At 44.8% G+C, this 22,422-nt stretch overlaps 1 protein-coding gene across 11 annotated transcripts in view; it reads right to left on the reverse strand.

Moving 5' to 3' along the window:
• The window catches only part of ATXN7L1 (ataxin 7 like 1), a 252,933-nt gene that overhangs the window by 98,203 nt on the left and 132,308 nt on the right, over window positions 1-22,422 (reverse strand). The gene's annotated exons all lie outside the window — the stretch shown is intronic.

Here is a 22,422-nt window from a genome sequence, read left to right on the forward strand (position 1 = left end):
TTCCCTCTTAAATAAGTTCTGTTATGGAAGGTAATACCACATCTGTTTGTACGGTATCTGTGGCTGCTACAGCAACCGTTATTAACACTCGAAAGAATATTATTAAGCATATGCCCAGGAAATGGAAGCATTGCTAATGTTCTTGGACATTCTTCTCGTAGCTGTCCATTTAAGACTTCAGCCTTATTTTGGCTCACAAACCCGAAGCCACCATTCCTACTTGTACACAGATGGCTTCACACATCTGTTGCTTTTAGGGAACCTGGTTCAAAACGTTGGAGAAGAGTGCCCTATGGCACTGCTTCTCAAGCTTTAGTGTGCACAGTGATGACCTGGGGGTCTTGTTAAAATGCAGATTCTGATGCTGTAGGTCAGTGTATTAGTCATGCCTTTTAATTTTTCTGTATTTCTGATGCTCTGACATCTTAGGGCCTTGCTGACCCTGAGCTGGCCAATTTCTACAGATAGGAAAGGACTCACCTGCAAGTGTACTTTTCATATACAAACCGACAAATCCAAAGCTCCCCACCCCTCCCCTCACAGCCAACTCTTTAATCCAGCTCCTACCCACCAGGCCACTATTCCCCTGCCCCAATCACCCCAGGGTCAGGTACCAGACAAGTGGAGACAGCCCCTGCATCCCAGAGCCTGCTTCAATTATTCAATCTAGCCAATCCTAAGCCTGCTTACTCTGCCTCACCCATTCCTTTCCATGGAAACCACAATAAAGGCCCTTGCCCATGTTTTCCCCACTCCCTCTGCCTTCTGACTGACCCAGGTGCTTCCCTGTGTGGCCCTGCGTGACTTGGGATGCCAAGTCTCTTGGGAACTGTGAATAACAAAGTGTCTTTTCAATGGCAATTATCTCCTGATCTCTTGGCCTCACCATATCTGAATCATAATAAAACCTACATCTTCAAACAGCCAGGGGTGGGGCCTGGCGATGCTGATCCGAGAACCGCACTTGGTGCAGGAAGGCTCTAAATTACTATGCTCCTGTCACGAAACAGGGTGCTACAGCTGGGCTCTGAGGGGAATAACTGCACTGTATACATGTCTGACTGCATCAGAGCCCAACGTGCTGCAGGAATGAACTGGGCAAAGCAGCTGAGGCCACTGCAGAGAGAGCCCTGGGGATAGGCGCTAGCGCTTCTGTCTTCCTTCCCAAATGATGTGAGATCATGAAGCCTTCCTAGGTAGAAATTAAATAAAAAGCTGCAATGAAAAAGGAAGCAGGGCCCGAGGACCTTAAACTATAGCAGGCACAGTGGCAATAAGGGTGACTCAAGGCCCAAGGGAGAAATGTTAGGACTCCAGCAGGCCAACTAACATATGATAGCTGTGTGCTGTCTAAGCTGTCTGATGTGGGTCCTGGATGTCAGGCATGTATATCCTCAGGAAACCTGTCAGGAGGCCCTAGAGGCCTTCTAGGGTAAGCCTTGAGAACCAAGCAACTTACTGTCCTCACAGCAAGAAGCTATCCAGGTAGCCATCAGCCTTTCTGTCCAGAGGCATATGAGGGCTCTGCAGACCTACCTCCCCTCCCCCAGGGAGACTCAGGGCTTACAGAAGTGGCCTAGTTAGGATCTCAAACCTTTTGACTTTAGAGTCAGACTTTAGGCCAGAGCACTTTCCTCCATCCCAGGACACTGTGGCTCCATGTGTTACTAATAAAAGCAAATCCTGATTAAGAACTATCAATTTTAAGTACTTCACATGGCTTATCTCATCTAATCCTCACAACTCTAAAAAGTAGCTGCTACTTAAATCCTTATTTTCAGGATGAGTAAGCAAGTCCACAGAGGGTAAGTAGGTTGCCCAAGCCACCCTCCAACTGGTAGGATCAGAACTTAAATCCAAATTCTGCATCCAAGAGCCTTTGCCTGCCTCCATACCGAGGGCAGCGTTACTCCAGGTGGAGGCCTCGGACGTGCAGCCTCAGCACCACATGACAGCACATGGTCTCGCCCACCTACAAGCTCTCCAGGCCAATCTGCTGCATGCTGAAGTTTGAGAAGCCCTATATCAGAAGCAAACCTGATGGAAACTCATTTCCCGGGCGAGACTGGTAGTAATAGCACAAGTGTAGCTCTAACTACAGGTTTCCCTGCTTAGCCTAATGCTCCGTGAGCCAGCTTGGCGTGCCAGGAAGAATAGGCATGGGTTCAAAACGCAGATCCAGCAGCAGTTACCAGCTTGGAAACTTTGGGCTAATAATTTCTCTAAGCCTCCTTTATTCCTCATCTGGAGAATGGCATGTAGTATCTACTTCCTATGGTTCATGTATCAGGTAAGATAACTAAAGTGCGACGCCGCATATCTATACCCAGGAAATGCTCTGAAAATGGCAGCCCCAGTGATTCCTCAGAGCTTCCCAATTTTCTAAAATGCACGTCCTTTTGTATCTTGCTTTACAATATATGAATCTTGAATTCCTTTGGTGGCCAAACTGAGAACAGCTTTCAGAAAGATTAAGGAAGCTATAGTCTTGGATAGCTGGAGTAGTGAGCTATCTAAACAATGCCTAAAGGCATTAAGTTAATACCCATGTGTGGCTTGGGCTCCCAATACTGTCAAAGGTTCCAACCCCAAGGGTGGGGGGAAGTGCTCACTGGAGAAGGGTGGAAATTCACATTTAAGCACTAGCTCTGTTTCTATCTCTAGTCCCTGACTACACCTGGTAAAATGGTTAGCACTGACATGTTTATCAAAAAACATACCCAATCCCATAACCCCAGAGGTGGAGCGGGGATAATGGTGGCGAAAAATCAGCTCTAAGCATAGACCAAATACTGCAATGATGACCCCAGTCCTTTTGGGGCCAAACCAGCCATCTCCAGCCCTATAGCCCTCACATCTCTGCTGTGGCTGAGGCACCCCAATCAGACACCAGGACGCTCAAGGCATAGGCAAAGAAAAGGGAACCCCCCCTTACCCAAAAAAAGAAAGGATGTGGGAGAGGAAAAAGGGAACCTCAGGGAACAATGTTGCCATTCCTAAGCAGCCATCAAGTACGCTTTTCAATTAGGAGAAGAGGGTATAGGTAGAATTTAAAGGATTTTTTAAAAGATAAAGAAAAGAATAATACTAGATCTATCACATAAATTAACATCCCATTAGGACATGTAAGTAGTCACTCTTCGTATCTTCAGTGAATGGGTCCAGGCAGCAAAATGAAAACCTGAGCAGACCTTGTTTTTTCCTTATTCCCTTCAGGATTTGGGGATCTCCACAAAGGCAGTTAGTCTGTTTTGTATGGGGACCTGCTATTTTCTGATCCTTTTACATTTTGGTGCAGAAAATAATTCAAACCCATAAAAACTCCAAAGTGGGTTCTCATGTACCTTAACTCTGGCACTGCTACCAAGTTATCTGTTCATGAAAATTAAAAAAGTCTAATAATTATATAAGCAATGAGTATGTAATAAAGAATTCAGAAAATTCAGATATGAATGAGGAAGAAAATAAAAATTACAGTTACTACATCTTTTTGTTCAAAGATATGCATAGATGCATATTTTTTAAAAATGTGATTGTACTGAGCACTTTGTATTAAATGCTGTTTTCTTCCCATCATGAACATTTCTTTATGTCATGAAATATTAAAAAAATTATTTTTAGAGGTCTATTTAGTATTCTAACAGCCTTTACTGTTTGGCATTCATATTGGTTCCAATTTTTTTTGCTATTATAGATAATTCTGTACTGAACATCCTTTAAGTAAGTTCTTGCACACATTTCTATATATTTTTTATATAAATTCCTAGAAGAAGAATTTTTGTTTGCAGGCCCTTGATACATGTAGTCAAATGCCTGGCAGAAAGGGAGTCCCTATTTACACATCCACCAACTCCACAGTCTGTTTCTCTCCTTTCTCACTAACACTGGGTATTATTAATTTCTAAACATTTACCATTTGGGACTTCCCTGGTGGTCCAGCGGTTAAGACTCCGCGCTCCCAATGCAGGGGGGCCGGGTTCGAATCCTGGTCAGGGAACTAGATCCTGCATGCTGCAACTAAGACCTGGCCCAGACAAATTAATTAATTATTTAATTTTTAAAAAGTCTGCCATTTTGATAAGTGAAAAGTACTCTGCTATAATTTTTATTTTTACCAGTGAGGTTGAACATTTTTCATGTCTGTTGGCCACTTGAATTTCTGCTCTTATGAACTGCCTATTTATACCCATTCTTTAGTATCTTTTCTTTTTTGTCATTAAGCTGCAAGAACTTTTATGATAGTAAGAATATAAACAACTTAAAATCAGACATTGAAAATAATTCTTTCCTAATAAGACTTAAACCCTGAAGTGGTTAATAACATCGTGCATTAAAAAGTGTTTCTTGACAGAGGAGAGGACATGGGGGAGGTAAAGTTTAAATCAGATGAAATAATCTTTGTCACCCAAGCTGACCCCGGAATTCTCTTAAAATCTCTCCCTTTTTAAAACAACAGCAACTACAACAAAGCCAGACAAACCCCATGATGACAGGGTGATCTCTTAGGGTGAGACCTGTCCCTAAGCTACGTAGCCCCCATGCCCTCCCGAGTAATCTTGCGGCAGGACATCACTCGGGGGAGGAGCATTCACGTGGGCACCTACCCACATGGGGCCAGCCCCAGTGGCCACGGGAAGGGCAGGGCGTTTTGCAGAGGTTCTTTTTTGGATTAGATCCAGCAAGTCAGTGGCCCGAACTCTGAGTTCCTGTGTGCCACTTGGCATGAGCTGAGTGATCCGAAAAACCCACAAAAATGGGATCCACCTCCACCTTCAGGGTGGACAGGACTGAAGAAGATTTCAGGAAGCTACAACACTGCTTGCTCAACTCACTGTTCCAGAGGCAGGGCCCTATCCACCTTTTGGTGTGGCTGCCTGAGGGCTCCCCGGAGAGGCGGGGCACAGACCTGTAAACTCTGGAATCTCCCAGGCAATGAAACACCTCTTCACACACAGTTTGCATCTGGGCATTTGCTAGCAGGAGGAGAAAATGTGGCCGGCCTGGTTGGGAGGGTGGAGGGTGACGACTGATGGGAGGCACGCAACCACCCTGCGCTTGGAGCAAACCCAGGTCACTCACTGCAAGGCAGGTATTCAGGTTGGATGCTTACCATTCACATGGGCTCTGAGTCTGCCAGGGCATACGTCCCGGTTCCGACTCCTTAAAAATAGAACAGGAAGTCCAGAGCAGAAGGAAGGCTGCAGTACAGGAGTACAGAGTGGAGAGAAAGGGTTTATCTTGTGGGGGGTCTCCGACTGAGCAAAGGAGCACCTGCTCCAGGTACAGAAAGACATCACAAACAGGTGAATGGAGGCCGGGTATCACGTTGCCTGCCGCGTTTCCATGTTATCTCCAGATTCCAAGATTAGCAAGAACAGGACACAGACCAGGCTCCAAGGGTCGCCAGGCCCACGAGCCTTACCCGCTACAAGAGAGATCTTTCTTTTCTTTGGTAATCAGTAGTTGAAGGACAGGTAAGTGAAAAGAAGCTAAGGAAAGATAAAAAGGAGTGGATGGCTAAGGAGAATGTTTGGTATTTTGGCCTTTTGGGCACTTATCCTGGCCCCCGCCCCCTGGCCATCTCTTCCACTAACAGACCTTGCTTTTCCTCTGGGGAACGCCCTTCTCCCACACTCAGTCCACAAGGCGTCCACAGGGTAGACCCTGCCCCACCTCTGAGGGCTTGGGAGGCCCTCTCCAGGGAAAGTGGGTAGTTTTTAAAATCATTATCCTAGGCATTTGTGTAAGGCCTTATAGGTTAAAGAGCTTCCATATACAACATTGCTACCTGGGGCTTTGGGTCGTTCTGGTTTCCTAAATTCATGCATAACCTTGTCCCTTGGCTCTCTAGGTTAGGATTCCAAAGCTCCCTGTGGCACTAACTGAACCCCAGAGAGGGAAGCTAGGAACTTTCGCTGTAAGCATCTTGGTCACAAGCGTTTTCACTGCAGAACTAATTAGCCGTAAGGCAATCTTGCCGTAGAATATAACATAACTGGTTGACAGTTTGGTTTGACAGTTAGGTTTGAACTGGTTGACAGTTTGGTTTCATTTCTCCACTGACGCAGGACTCTCATTTTTATATCACATAAATCTTAGCCCTCATAATGGTCTATACGGTGACCAGTAGATGTGTGATCTTAAAATAGTGGATGAGAACCACTACGTATATCGACTCAATAGAAAATAGTTATAAAACTTGTGGGAAGTGTGAAATAAGAGTGTAAAGCTGACTGCAGACTACAAAAAATGATAACATATCAGTTTGAAAATCCTTCACTGATTTGAAGACGCAGAGTTGAACCCATGTTTCCCACAGAACTCTGGAACATGTATCAATGGACATGTGATAGTATACCAAGAACACACAACAGCGGAGAGGTTTTTACAATGCAACACAGAGCTCAGTTACCAATGTGCCTCCTAGTATTTGGAAACTGATACCTCTCTCAACGAAGGAAGAAATTTTAGTGAAAAAGACAAAATGCGTTGCGATGCTGAATGAGGAGACAAATCAACAAGCAAAAAAAAAAAAAAAAAGTATAAAATGCTGTGAATGAAAGACTTGGAAGACAAGTGCTTATGTACAACCCACAAAATAAAATCAGTTACTTGCGCAGTATTGCCATGAATCTACACACATTTAAAATGTATTCAAATATTTTGCATTTCACAATAAAGACTAATTTTGTTACTCATTTTTTGTTTCATTTATGTGTTTTAATGTTTCTCTTTTGTGTTATTTAATATTGTTATCACAGCCAATTAGTTATGCAGTGAAAATGTTTGCAATGAAAATGCCTACAGCGAAGATGTCTACAGCCATGATGTTTATGGCCAAAATACCAGACACACCAGAGACACACCCTAGGGCTTCTGCTTAAACTGGAGCAGGAGCAAGTACACTGGATACTGGTCAGGGGTCTAGGCCTTCTCAGAAAGGAGGACTAAGTTTAGGAATGATTAGATTACATTTTGGGCAAATTTGACATCTATCTATTTGTTTATTTATTAAATTTATTTATTTATGGCTGCGTTGGGTCTCTGTTGCTGCACACAGGCTTCTCATTGCGGTGGCTTCTCTTGTTGTGGAGCACAGGCTCTAGGTGCACAGGCTTCAGTAGCTGTGGCTCGTGGGCTCAGTAGCTGTGGCTCGTGGGCTCCAGAGCGCGGGCTCAGTAGTTGTGGCGCACGGGCTCAGTTGCTCCGCGGCATGTGGGATCTTCCCAGACCAGGGCTCGAACCCATGTCCCCTGCATTGGCAGGCAGATTCTCAACCACTGCGACACCAGGGAAGTCCCTGGCATCTATTTAAATTGGGGGTGTACCTGGAGCTTATGGTGGAGATCGGAAGAGTTAGGATTTCGTAGCTCCATAGACAGAGGATAGACTAAACCCCACAACTCACAGAAAAAGCAATGGCATAAGGAGTGCACAGTGCTTTTGAAGTAGATTTCTGCTTTTCAGCAAGTGGTAATGAACAGAAAGAGCCACCAGGAGAGGTCTGGCCAAGAATGTGTTCAAAGGTTGAGTTGCCAGAGAGCCTAGGGAAGGAGCCTCTCTTCAGCCGTGCCGCAAACTCTGGAGTCTTCCAAAAGCCAGGGTGACTGGATAGTCTCTTAAATGTCTTCTGGCCCCATAGCTACCAAAGCCGAACTATATCTTAAGCTAGGAGAAACTCGGGGGCACGCGCTGGAGTCCAGAACCTGAAGTCTACTTCTTTAAATAGTGTGAACACCGCTCTGGAAGCCTGACATTGTGATCCTGGTACACGCCTGGACCACAGTTATCCTCAGTGCAGGTGGTTAATTCACTAATACCTGCAGACCGTACACTTGAACGGGCAGAGCCAACACGGCTCTTTTCTGATCTAGCAACCTGGGCACCTGTTCTTTGCCTCAGAGGAGCTGGTGTCTTTCGGGCATCCACTGGGGAGTCCCAGGGTGTCCTCCACCTGTGTGGCAGAACCAAAGCAGACCCTGGTGGGGCTGCCATGGGCAGCCCTGCCTCCCTCCACTTGGGCAAAGCCCCTTGGCAAAGGCCTCCTATGGCCTTTTCATTCTCTTGGGACCTCAGGCTACAGGAACTTTTCCTCCACACGCGTGGCTTCTCTGCCCTTGTTCTGACCCCACAGAAATCCTAAGTGAGGAGACCCTTCACCCACCCAACGGTATGGGCAGCAACGACCACAAGCACCCAAGCCTCTGGGTGCTGAATGGCAGGGCCAGGACTCAGCTTCAGATGTTAGCAGCCTTTCGGCCCTACCTTTCTCTCTGGCTGCTGGGCAGTCAGCTGGCCCCGGGGAGAGAGGACACATACAGAGAGTCACAGGGTGACAGGTCATGGAAGCCACCCCGTATCTCTGACTGCTGATGCCCACCACATCCTCCAGCTTTCCACGAGGGCAACAGAAGAAAGGAGGAACTGAAGGCCCGATTCCCATAAACGTACGGCTAGGGGGAGGGGACCGCAGGACACGGCACCAAACTGCTGTAATGATTCCCGGATCATTCGGCACAATCGGCTTTGAAGCAGCTCATCATTAATAACCATCCTCTGAAGCCACCAAGAGGCCGGCTGCGGGCCAACTGGAGAGCAGCTAGCCCTTCCCCGCGTATCCTGCTCGCTCACATGGCGCATCGCTCACAGCCACTCCTGCTGGCCTTGCCGTGGGGGGAAGAGGCCTTGTCCCAGAGCTGGGGGTGGGGGATGATGGGGACAGGACATGTGCTGGCACTGACATGGGTGTCGTTCCTCTGTGACCTCATTTTGAAAAAACTGTGAACACCCTAGACCAGAGGGGAGAACCGTCCCAGTGGGGAACTTGGAAGAATTCCCAGGGGCTGGCTTGGCAGCCTCAGCCCACTGCTCTGTCCCGCCAGACACAGTCCACAGGGTCCTGTCTTCCTGTTGGAGGGCTTCTCATCTTGAGACAACATGACCCGCTATGGCCTTTCCGCAGCTGCCCCTCTCAGATCCAACTCTGACTATTGCACTTTGGGGAGGGAAACTCTCAGGCAAAACTCGTTTTGGAGAAACTTTTTACACTAATGCGAACACGGTAGCCTAACTGATAGTACAATAGGGTCTTTCTCCTAAATCTCTACCTCTAAGCTTGTGTACTCTTGGAACGGACCAGTGTTCCCTCTTTTTAAGAGGAGTGTGTCTGTGTAAGCATGTGTGCCCGCACCTGGGTTCCCAGCTTTGCTTTCACTCTGCTGCGTGTCCCAAAGGTAATGGTCACGGTTAGTGGTGATTCTGCTTCATCACACAAGTCTTCATAATGATTTCAAAATGCATTTTAGGGCTTCCCTGGTGGCGCAGTGGTTGAGAGTCCGCCTGCCGATGCAGGGGACGCGGGTTCGTGCCCTGGTCCGGGAAGATCCCACATGCCGTGGAGCGGCTGCGCCCGTGAGCCATGGCCGCTGACCCAGCGCGTCCGGAGCCTGTGCTCCGCAACGGGAGAGGTCACAGCAGTGAGAGGCCCGCGTACCGCAAAAAAAACAAAAACAAAAACAAAATGCATTTTAATTCAGTAACGGACACTGACCTACCCTCAGACATTAGGAAGGCGGAGCTGGGAGGGAGACAGACAGAGGGAGCACGTGCGCATGCCTGCAGACGCACACATATTTGCAGTTGGGTCTATATTAAGAAGATACAGAACTACTTCTAGTTTTCCAGCATCGTGGCCCCAGATATTCTTGCTCTTTGGCTGCATGAAATGGGGTATATAATTTTGTGTTGGGGTGTCCTCGAAACAGGGGGCTAAGAGGGCTCAGGGTTACACAAACCTGGGTTTGAATCCCGATTCTGCCACTTGCTAGCTGTTGGTCTTTGAGCAAGTTCCTTTCCTCTCTGTGCCTCAGTTTCCTCATCTACAGATTGGGAATAATGAGGGTCCTTCTGCAAAGCATTGCTGTGATGACTAAATAAGTTAACATACACAGTGCACTTAGAAATCTTCCTGGCACATCGTATGTGTTCAATAAATATTTGGTATTATTTGTATTGTTATTTAACAAATAGCAGATGGTATTATTATAAATAAAAAGGGGTGGGAAGTTGGACTGAATCATACCTCAGGTCTTTTACAGCTCTAAATTCCCACAATTTTATGATATTTTTTATGGAAGATTCAATGGCTCCTTTGAAGGAAAACGCCAGCCAGAGGGAAAGAGGCCACAGAGAACTCAGGACGAGGCTGCTCATCCAAGTCCCGGACCTTGTAAATGCTTTTGGTGGTAAAGCCCATGTGTTTCAGGTTGGCATAAACCAGGATGGCCTCCAGCCCTGTAGCTCCCTCCCTGGGAATGCTGCAGAGGCAGGAGGTCAAAACTCTTTTCGTTTGGCCTGTTTGTAGATTCTAGCTCCACCCACAAGCTGCAGCTCCATTATGCTGGGCTGTTTAGCTGGGCCCTGGGGTTAGAGCTAACAGGCTTCATGTGTCCACTCCGCCACTGAGCTATTCTACTGGCTGCCCGTAGAGTAGCTGAGTGTCCAGGCACACACAAAAACTGTTAGAACGAATAACTTTAGTAAAGTTGCAGGATCAATACACAAAAATCTGCTGTGTTTCTATATACTAATAATGAACTATCAGAAAGAGAAATTAAGAAAACAATTCCATTGACAATTGCATCAAAAAGAATAAAATAGCTAGGGATGCATTTAACCAAGGAGGTGAAAGACCAATATATTGAAAACAACAAAACAAGTGAAAGAAATTGAAGAAGACACAAATAAATGGAAAGGTACTCCATGCTCATGGATTGGAAGAATTCGCATCGTTAAAATGTCCATACCACCCAAAGCAATCTAAAGATTCAATGCAATCTGTATCAGAATTCAATGGCATTTTTCACAGAAATAGAACAGTCCCAAAATTTGTATAAAACCGTAAAAGAACCTGAATAGCCAAACTAACTCCATAACAAAAACATAAAAACAGATACATACCTCGACTGAACAGAATAGAGAGCCTAGAAATAAACTCATGCATATGCAGTCTATTAATTTATGACAAAAGGGCCAAGAATATACAGTGGGGAAAGGATAGTCTCTTCAATAAATGGTGTTGGGACAACCAGACAGCAACATGCAAAAGAATGAAATGGGACCACTTACACCATCCATAAAAATTAACATAAAATGGATTAAAGATTTGAATGTTATCCCTGAAGCCATAAAAGCCCTAGAAGAAAACATAGGCGGTAATCTCCTTGACATAGGTCTCAGTGATGATTTCTTGAATCTGACGCCAAAAGCAAAAGCAACAAAGGCAAAAATTAAAAAGTTGGACTACATCAAACTAAAAAGTTTGCACAAGCAAAGGAAATCATCAACAGAATAAAAAGGCAACTTGCTGAATGGGGAAAATATTTGCAAATCATATATATATGATAATGGGTTAATATCCAAAATACATAAAGAACACATATAACTCAATAGCAGAAAAACAAATAACCTGATTAAAAGATGGACAGAGGATCTGAATAGACATTTTTCCAACGAAGACATACATATGGCCAACAGGTACATGAAAAGATTCTCTACCTAATTCATCACCAGTGAAATGCAAATCAAAACCGCAATGAGGTATCACCTTACACCTGGCTATTATCAAAAAGACAACAAATAACAAGTGCAGGTGAGGATGTGGAGAAGAGAGAACCCTTGTGAACTGCTAATGCAGCCACTATGGAAAACAGTGTGGAGGTTCCTCAAAAGACTAAAAATAGAACTATCATGTGATCCAGCAATTCCACTTCTGGGTATTTATCTGAAGAAAACAAAAACACTAACTTGAAAAGATATATGCACCCCCATGTTCACTGCAACATTATTTACAATAGCCAAGATATGGAAACAACCCTAAGTGTCCATCAATAGAGAAATGGATAAGGAAATTGTGGTATGTATATATACCATTATATATATATAAATAATGAGATAAGAATGAAATCTTGCCAGCTGCAACAACATGGATGGATCTTGAGGGCATTATGCTAAGTGAAATAAGTCGAAGACAAATACCACATGATCTCTCATATATATGGAATAAAATATAAATATGTATACACACACACACACACACACACCAAACTCACAAATGCAGAGAACAGATTGGTGGTTGCCAGAGGTGGGGGGTAGATAAATGGGTGAATTGTTTTTGTTTTGTTTTTTTCTAGTTTAAGTAAATAGAATTAAAAAGATTTAAAAAAAATTTCTCCCACTGGCACTTGACTTCGCTGCAGAGCCGGGAGGAACAGGAGAAGGGATACTTGTCAAAAAGCCTAGATTTGGGGGGCTTCCCTGGTGGCACAGTGCTTAAGAGTCCGCCTGCCGATGCAGGGGACGCCGGTTCGTGCCCCGGTCCGGGAAGATCCCACATGCTGCGGAGCGGCTGGGCCCGTGAGCCAGGGCCGCTGAGCCTGCGCGTCCAGAGCCTGTGCTCCGCAACGGGAGAGGTCACAACGGTGAGAGGCCCGCGTACCGCAAAAAAAAAAAAAAAAAAGGCTATATTTTGGAAGTGAAAGTCATTGCTCAATGAGGGACTGGATCTTCCTTTGATGGGAACAGAATATTTGGGTTTAAAGCCTTCTCTTTCAAGAGAACCAAAAGATGGGGTGTATTAGTTCCCTAGGGCTGCTGGAACAAAGTACCACAAACTGGGTGTCTTAAAGCAACAGGAATTTATTTTTTCATAGTTCAATAGGCCAGAGGTCTGAAAGCAAATTGTTGGCAGGGTTGGTTCCCTCCGGGAGAATCTGTTCCAGGTCTCTCTCTTAGTTTCTGGTGTCACCGACCATCCTTGCCAGTCCTTGGCTTGGGGCTGCCCCACTCCAGTCTCTGCCTCTGGGTTCACATGGCTCTCTCTACCATGTGCCTCTGTCCAAACCTTTCTCTCCTTTCTCTTGGGCTTACGGCCCACCTCATTCCAACACAGCCTCGTCTTAACTCAACTGTGTCTGCACATGCTATTTCCAAATCAGGTCACATTCTTGGGTAGGAGTGGGGAGGATTTAAGCATATTTTTTAGGGTGCACAGTTCAGTCCACTACCCAGGACAAACAAGATTCAGAATACAGCGTTGAGGAGAAAAGAAAGAGAGAGTTTACTGTTTGGCCACTGATCAAACAAGAGAAATCCCCTCCGCCCTGAGAAAAGCTAGAAAATAAAAGTGGAAGCAAGCAAACCCTGACTATCTCTGTACTCCCCACTCCGGAGGCATCTGTGGCAAATTACAGGACCACTGGGAGAATGAACCCCCATAATTAGTATGCAATGAAAGCTGCTCCAGAAACCTTACAAAGAAAATCCTTTTTTTTTTTTGAATTCTTCCTCACCTCGTCCTCAGATGGCACCGTCTCTGCCTTCCCACACTTGACAGGTTATGTGAGTGGAGCCCTCTTTGGAGGAATCTGCTCTTGGAATGTGAAGCACATACCTGATTCTGATTAATCGGAATGGGGACACGGTGAGCAACGTTTTAATTGAATTTTTCCATTTCTAATGAACTAGCAGCATAGCAAGTTATTAGCTTGCACACATCCATCCTAACTCCCAATCATCTAGGAAATAATTCCAGGAGCACAAAGAAGGCTGTGAGAGTGAAGCTGGGAATGGTGCACACCTGGCACGTGTGGAAGGACTGAATCCACTGTTCATATTATTTTAGGATGCTTAACAAACCCCTGGTCCTCCAGGTAGCACAGAAAGTGCCTCACTCGCCATTTAGTGGGACCAAACCAAGCCTGAGCCGAGGGTCAAGGCCATGGCTGGTGGAGATGGTGTGAGCAAACCCAGGGCAGCAGCATGCCACCCTCACCTCTGTCCCCTTGGTGCCGGGCTTCATGCCTGCCGTCTGACATGCAATCAACCAAACAGGAAATGAAGGTTCAGAGATGCAGTGGCCAACTCTGCAGATGCATTCTGGGCATTTCCAACCTGCCCAATTAACTGGATGGCAAAAAGGCATCCCAGTGCCCAGCTCTTAGCAGATGATCCCCCATGATGGCTGAATGAATGAACTCAGGAGCTTCCTACTCATCAGGAGCACATGCGAGGCCAGGAAGAATCTCACCTTGCATCTGCCATCGTGGTGGTCCTTCTGTGCTCCGGCACCCCAGGCCCCTGTCAACCAAACCAGGACCTCCTGCAGGTTCATACAATTGCTGTAGCGTCTACTTAGAATCAGTGACTGAGTGGGTAGACCACTATACCACAATGCCCCTCCTCTAAGAAATTAACTACTACCATTTTAGAAACACTTGAAATCATCACAGCATGAGGTTCTTTTAAATAACACACAATGAGTCTGATCCCCTAGTTACTATTCTCTAGGGAGAACCATTAAGACAAATTGAAAACTAGCAATCTGATCCTCTTCTCTGTCCCATTCAGCCACAATATAAAATGAGATTTTTTTTTTTCTAGCTTGAGTATACTGATGGGTAATTTGACAGTAGCTGTTAACAATTAAAATGTGCATCTCTTATGCTTCAGCAATTCCTGGAGAAACACTTGCATATGTACAAGGATGTTCCTGCAGCACTGCTGGTAACAGTAGGGGGAAAAGTCTATAGAATGAAATTCATGAGGCACAAAGCCATACACAGACCTGAAAGACATCCAAGTTGAATGGTTTGGAGAATATCAAGTTGCAGAACTTATGTATGATACCATTTATGTTCAAACATATACAGCAATTAGTCATTTTCTATGGGTATACATATATATATATATATATATATATATATATATATATATATGGATATAAATGCAAGAGAAAAGCGTGCAGACACATCCCAGATGAAGAATAGTGTTTACCACTAGAAGAGGAGCTTGGCTTGGAGTAGTATTAAAGGGGACTTTAACTTGTATTAATGTATTACTTGTATAATGTAAGAATTACTTAAAAAAAAAAAAAACCTCAAGAAAATAAAATGAAGTATGGGGCTTCCCTGGTGGCGCAGTGGTTGAGAGTCCACCTGCCGATGCAGGGGACACGGGTTCGTGCCCGGGTCTGGGAAGATCCCACACGCTGCGGAGCAGCTGGGCCTGTGAGCCACGGCCGCTGAGCCTGCGCGTCCGAAGCCTGTGCTCCGCAACGGGAGGGGCCACAACAGTGAGAGGCCCGCGTACCGCAAAAAAAAAAAAGAAGTATGATTGTACTACTTTGTTTCTCATGGTGGTTGTTCTCTGTGAATTTATTATCTAAGATAAATTGATATATTTTCTGACATAAAATGTAAATTAAAGTGTGCCCTTAGGTCTCAGGAAGGAATGCAGATGGTGACAAGAGACGCTAACTGTATTACAAATGTATGAAACCAAGCTCATTGAAAAGGGTTGGCGAGAAGTGCTGACCTAAGTAGCTTTGGAAATGAGTCGGTAAGACTAAAGGTACATCAGCACTGTACTCTCACTGATAGAGCTGTTTCCCATTTGTACAGATAAGCAAGGGGAAGAGGCTGGAAGAATCCATATGGTAATAGATTAGAGCTGGAGACATCAGCATGAACTCATGTTTACCTCAATATAGGTACAGGTGGTTACTTATAGAAATATGTATAGATATGTATATATACACAGGTTAGTATACACACACATATTTTCTTGCTCTGTCAGCTGAGAGGGCCTAGAAGTAACAATACTCCAGTAGCAATGGATATTGGTTTCAAATACCATTCTTCAATCAAAGGAACCAGGACTCCTTGGAGAAATGGCTGATTTTAGCTAGGAAGGGGCAAGATATACAAGAGAGCCTGGGGTATCTTGTAGTGCCAGAAAGTAAAGAATTGCTCAAAAAATAAAAAAACCCTACAATAATGGATGGATTTCAAAAGGACCCAGGAGCCAACTGAAAGAGCACCCAATGGCCAAAGCTGGAACAATTTGAGTAAAAAAAATAAAGCAGTATTGGATTTGCATCCCAAATATAAAGACCTATGAGTCCATATTGATATAAAGAAATAAGTGAATAAAAAATAAATGGGGAAGAAAGAGATTTCCTTTTCAGAAGAATTCCAAGGAATATAAGTAGATACTCCATCCTTAATGAGGGAGAGCACACTTTCCATTCCTTAAGTGCGCACGTCCTTCCAAAGAGTATTGTATAGAAAAGTGGACAGTGGAGAAACTTGACAAACATACTTCAGCCAAGTGACCCAGGGCAACATCAATAGTGATAAACCATGCTGACAGTGTGATGCTGATGACGCGAGGGAAGGGCACCTCTGTGGTCTTCACCCCTAAGACCCACAGCCCAAGTCTAATCGTGAGAAAAAATACCAGACAAATTTCTACAGAGGGGCTTTCTAAAACTACCTAGCCAGTACTCCTCAAATCCGTCAAGGTCACCAAAAGCAAGGAAAGTGCACAGCCAAGAGGAGTCTAAGGAGACTGGATGTAATGTGGTGTCCTGGATGGGATCCTGAAACAGAAAGACATTAGGGAAAACGAAGGAAACTGAGATAAACTATGGACTTTAGTTAATAATAGTGGATCAGTATTGGTTCAATAAGTGTAAAGTATACCATACTAGTGTAAATGTCAATAACGGGAAACCGGCTGCAGGGTATGTGGGAACTCTCTGTACTATCTTCTCAGTATTTCTGTAAGTCCAGAACTGTCCTAGAAAATAAAGTCTATTAGAAAAAAAGCGTTCCTTTAATGTATACATTACTTCCTAGTCTTTCTTTTTCGTTGTTTTCGCTGCGTTGGGTCTTTGTTGCTGCGCGCAGGCTTTCTCTAGTTGTGGCGAGCGGGGGCTACTCTTCGTTGCGGTGCACGGGCTTCTCATTGCGGTGGCTTCTCTTGTTGCGGAGCACGGGCTCTAGGTGCACGGGCTTCAGTAGTTGCAACGTGTGGACTCAGTAGCTGTGGCTCACGGGCTCTAGAGCACAGGCTCAGTAGTTGTGGCGCATGGGCTTAGCTGCTCCACGGCATGTGGGATCTTCCCAGACCAGGGATCAAACCTGTGTCCCCTGCATTGGCAGGCAGATTCTTAACCACTGCACCACCAGGGAAGTCCCCCCTTCTTTCTTAAAAAAAAAAAAAAAAATCCAAAATCTACGTACTGATTTCAAATTTACAAGGATAGATCAAGGGATTTTTAACTTGAGAGAGATTTTAGGACTAGGAGGCCAACCAGCTGAGACTACAGCTGGAATGAATTTGTAGTTTGATTAAGTAGTTTGGGGCACTTGACCCCCAAGGTCTTTGCAGCACTCGGTGATGCCCGCCGAGGTCTTGGCAAACCATGTGTGCACCTTCCCTAGAATGAGCATTTGTAAGTCAATGCGAGCCAACTAGAGCCGATGTTGGGTGGGGGTAGGGTCACTGCGGCCTCGTGTGTAACTCCTGTTTACCCTGTCTGCCTCCTGACTCATTCCACTAGCTGCTGGTTTATTTTTATTTTTAATTTTTTTGGCCATGCCTCATGGCATGTGGGTCTTTGTTCCCTGACCAGGGACTGAACCTGCGCCCCCGGCATTAGAAGCCTAGAGTCTTAACCACTGGACCTCCAGGGTAGTCCCTAGCTGCTGGTTTAGATGTGGGCAATAGCTGGTGAGAGCTAGAGCAGGGAAGGCCTGTGGAGACCCATCACTCTTCCGCTCAAAATCCTTTAATCTCCTGGAACTGTCTGTCACGTTTACTCCCCGCCAGTCACACTGGGCTCCTAGCTGTTCCTCAAACCCGCCAAGCACGCTCCTGCCTCAGCACCTTTGCACCTGCCGTTTCCTCTGCCTGGAATGCTCTTCCCCTGGAAAACCTCATGACTCGTCCCCACCACTTCTTTTGGGTCTCTGCTCAAATGTCACAGTATCAGAGAGACCTTCATGGCTAAAATAGCAACCCGTTCATCATCACTCTCTTTCCCCTCGCTGGCTTAATTTTGCTTTCTCCGTACTAATATGTTGTCGATTTAGTTGTTTATTATCTGTCATTTCCAAATAGAAGAGAGACTTTACCTTTGATGAGAGCAGAGACTTTACCTTTTTTTGTTTACTGTTATATCACTCATACCTAGAATAGAAACTAGTACTCAGCAGGCACTGAATAATATCTGTTGAATGAATACATGAATGAATGGGAGACTTTTATAATAATATGGTGAAATCTGGTGAATAATATGTTGATAAATAATAATAATTACAGCTACATTGTATTTCTCAGCTCCTTCTATTCTTTAAAGCTTAGAAAGTTAACCTTCTTCACAAACTCTTGTCTTGGTACAATAGTATATGCATACATAAGTGGATTATTCATTCAACAAATATTTATTGAGTGGGTCCTATACATCGAAGCACAATGGTAGGCATCACAGGTCCAAAGGTGAATAAGACCCAATTTCCAACTTCCAGGAGCTCCATTCATTCATGCATGCATGCATCCATCCATCCATCCACTCACCCACCCAATCCTTTTGAGGCCCTGCTAGGGGTCAGACATTGCATGTCTAAGCAGTATTAGGTATATCACGTTGTCTTTCTCTCTGGATTGTTAACCCTCCTAATAGCAGAGAACTGAATAATTTAGCTGTAGCTCTGCCACTGACTAATTATTTGACCTTGAAAAATCATTTGACCCTGAAAAATCATAATTCTCTGAGTATTAGTTTCCTCGTCTGTAAACAAGGGTTTGAGACCCCTTGACAGCCTGCCTCACAGCACTGCTGGGAATGTCAAATGAGATGATCCAAAAATAAATGTGCTTTCTACACCATGAAGTACTAAACTCATGGAAGGGATTCTCAGCCAGTAAATGTTAAAAACAAAACTAAAACCCAAACAAACAAAACCAAACCTCAAACTGAACCCTTTGCTCAGACCATTTCTCAGGGGCCACACATCACTCAAAAATTCTATGGTTAGACAAAATTCAGGATAGGCAGCCCAACTCCTGTTAAGGTAATCCTTTGCAGATTAAGTAGAACATCAGTAATCTTTGGTTAACATCTGATTCAAGCACGTACCAGCTCTTCCCACTCTCGTCCCCTCCAGCTGGTGGTCTGTTGTCTACTGTGTGCTGTTCTGAAGCTTTAGCAGCCCTCAGTCTCCTTTTATTTATTTTTTTTAAAACCTTGACTTGTATATATGTCCATGCCACTCTCTCACTTTGTCACTACCAAATGTAAAATAGATAGCTAGTGGGAAGCAGCCGCACAGCACAGGGAGATCAGCTCGGTGGTTTGTGACCACCTAGTGGGGTGGGATAGGGAGGGCGGGAGGGAGGGAGACCCAAGAGGGAAGAGATATGGGGATATATGTATACGTATAGCTGATTCACTTTGTTATAAAGCAGAAACTAACACAACATTGTAAAGCAATTATACTCCAATAAAGATGTTTAAAAAAAAAAAAAAACAACCTTGACTTGGCTGGCTCTGGAGTTTCTTATAAGATGGAGCTTGTTAGTAAATGAAAGTGTTTCCTGAATGTTGACATATAATCATCATTGACCAGTCCAGGCCCTCTACAAAGGGAAGATATTGTAAGCCTTCCAAAGTCTAATCAAAGTGAATAAGCAGAGAGATTGGGGGTGGGTGGGGTAGGAAGGAGGGGAGAGAATATGAGACAAAGCACGGAGGCAATGGAGCAAGCAGAGAGAGGATACCTATGAGAACAGCCTGCCTAGAGCCATGACTGCATTTCTCTGTAAGCTCTGGAATTTCCTACTGTCCTATTTGTGCTCTCTCTTCCTGATGGGGTACATGACATTGTCAGCATTAACTGAAAAGGTGGAAGCTTTCAGACAGAGCTGGTAAATTTATTCTGTGGAAACAAAGACTCACCCTTCCTCTGTGTTCTCACCTATAAAGGCTAAAACAGTTTCAAATTAAATACCTAGAAGAAATTCTTTTTCCCTCAGCCTCTTTCCTCCTAGATCCGCATGTCCTGGGCTACAATTACAACATCTATAATAATAACGATGGTATCCGCTGGCTTCCCTTCATAGAGCACTTGCTCTGAGCCAGGCATGGTGCTAAGCATTGTAACAGGCGTTGCCAACTGCCAGTGGCCCGGGAGCCTTCTCTGCACTGAGGCTCTGTCCCTCTTTGGGGACTTTCCCCCATTTATTTCAGAGTCTGGAACCGTCTGCCAGTTATGTGCCCATGGAAGCTCAGCCCTGTCAACATGCTGTCTCCCCTTGTATCCTCTTCTTTTTTTCTTATGGAAAATATTGAAACATACAAAAAGAGAACAGTACAACAAACGCCCATGTGCCCACTACCCAGTTTCGACAATTAATATTTTGCCAATTCTATTTCATCTATTCCCAAATCCCAACTGTTCCTTTTAGGGAGTATTCTAAAGCAAACACCAGACATTGCACCATTTCATCACCAGCCCTTGGCATTTCTCATCTTTTCTTTCCCTTTGTTTAATGATGTAGTGATTCTGAGAGCCCAGTGGGATTTCCTGCTGGGGATGGAGGTGGCGTGGTATACACAGGGATAGTTGTGTTGCTCCTGTATTTGTGGGGTTTTGTTGTTGTTGTTGTTTGGTTTTGGCTGCACTATGCGGCTTATGGGATTTTAGTTCCCTGACCAGGGATTGAGTCCAGGGCCTCGGCAGTGAGAGTACGGAGTCCTAACCACTGGTCCGCCAGGGAATTCCCTGCATTGCTCCTATATTACTTAACCAAACCTAAGCCAACGATCTACTCATTTGTTCCCTTTTTATATTGTCTTATGGTAAGAATGGTTCAAGTTGCCCTATTATTAATTATTGAAGCAAGGGACAGAAACAAGATTTACATTTAAGACTGGGGCTGAAGACAGATGATAAAACTAACAGGGTGGTCTTGGGTTCTGAGGAGGATGGGTGGTCGAAAGGGACCCCAGAGTCCTGGTCGGGGAACCCCGACTACTGGAGAAATGGGAGCCGGCATCCCTCTCTCTTCCGTGGCGCTTACAGGACGGTCTGGTGAGGCTTCAGCCGCGCGGCGTTACAGTGCTGTGCACGCTGGTACCAAATCCAGGAACTGGGAATGGATGAAAGAGGAGAGCTAAAAACGTGGATCAACGGTGCGCACACACTGTTAATTATTTATTCACGGGACTGCTAACCACGTGGGCTCAATGACCTTCCAGCACAATCATGAACAGGTCTGTCATTAAAATCTCACTGGATTCCAGAGGTTAAAACTCTCTGTGGGCTTTCTTGGCCTTCCTTTGCCACAGGCGAGGTTGCTGGCTCAGGACTCACAAATACAGCGGTCTTGCTCCTGGCTAAGGCTTTGGTCTCTGAGGACAGGACACTTGCAGCTTTGTGGAACCCCTTAGGCTCTGACGGAAGGCTTGGCATGTCTGTGGCCAACGGTTGCCTCTTCTAGCTCTGGTCACTTCAAAGGATTGGTGGAAAGTCTCTCCTCCCTCTGCTGCTGGGCTGGGCTGGCTTGGAACCATAAACAAGGCTTGCGCATTTATGATTTCTAGTTACCTTAAGGGGTGGTTCTGGGGAGCTGGAAAACGTATCCATGGCCCAGCCCTTCCCCAGGCTAATGAGATCAGGATCTCTGGGAGTGGGGCCTGTTGCTGCTTAGGTGATCCTTACATGCATCCAGGTGGAGACCTATACTGCTAAAGGGAGAGCATGTCGTGTACAATGACTCTTGCTTTCTTCCCGGTCTTTCTTTGTTAGGGTCATTTTTTTCCTCAAAGCTTTTGAGATAGAAGAGACATGTGCTTTTTAGGTTTGAATATTCAGGTCATGTTGGCTTCATAAAACGAATCGAGGGAAATTTTCATCTTATTCTAGGGGCTGAAATAGTTTGAATAAGAAAGGCTATACCTGTTTTTTGAAGACTACATAGTATTCAGTTACAAGACCATGAAGGCTTTTAAAAAGCATATCTTTTTATTAAACTCTATCTAAAGTGTTCTATGGTTGTTGGTCTGTTCAAGTGTTCTACCTCTTTGGGGGCGATTTTGATAATTTATATTTTGCTAGGAAATTCTCCATTTCCTCTAGTTTTTCAAATTTATTGCCATAGATTTTCACATACAATGCTTTTATAATCCTTTTACTCCTTTCCAAATTGGTAATTATTGAATACATTTTCTTTCTCATTCCAACGTGGCAGACTATGAGCTTTCCCAACTTCCTCCGTTATAATAATAGCTAATGCTTGTCGATCACTGACGCTGTACTAGACACACAGTTCTGCTTTACTTGTACTAATTCATTTAACCTTCATGACAACTCAATGAAATAGGGACTCTTATGACCCTTATGTTACAGGTGAACCCCTCACCTTTGGGTGTACAGAGAAGTTAGGCAACTTGCCACTAGGTCACATAGCAGCATGCAGCTTTCTCTGCTGTCTACCCACATGTGTGTGTGTGTGTGTGTGTGTGTGTGTGTGTATGTGAGTTTAGACACAGCCTATCATTTGAGTATATTATTCTTG

This window comes from Delphinapterus leucas, chromosome 9 (genome assembly GCF_059928025.1).
Source record: "Delphinapterus leucas isolate spDelLeu-1000000601 "Yukka" chromosome 9, BTC_Dleu_Yukka2, whole genome shotgun sequence".
NCBI lineage: Eukaryota > Metazoa > Chordata > Mammalia > Artiodactyla > Monodontidae > Delphinapterus > Delphinapterus leucas.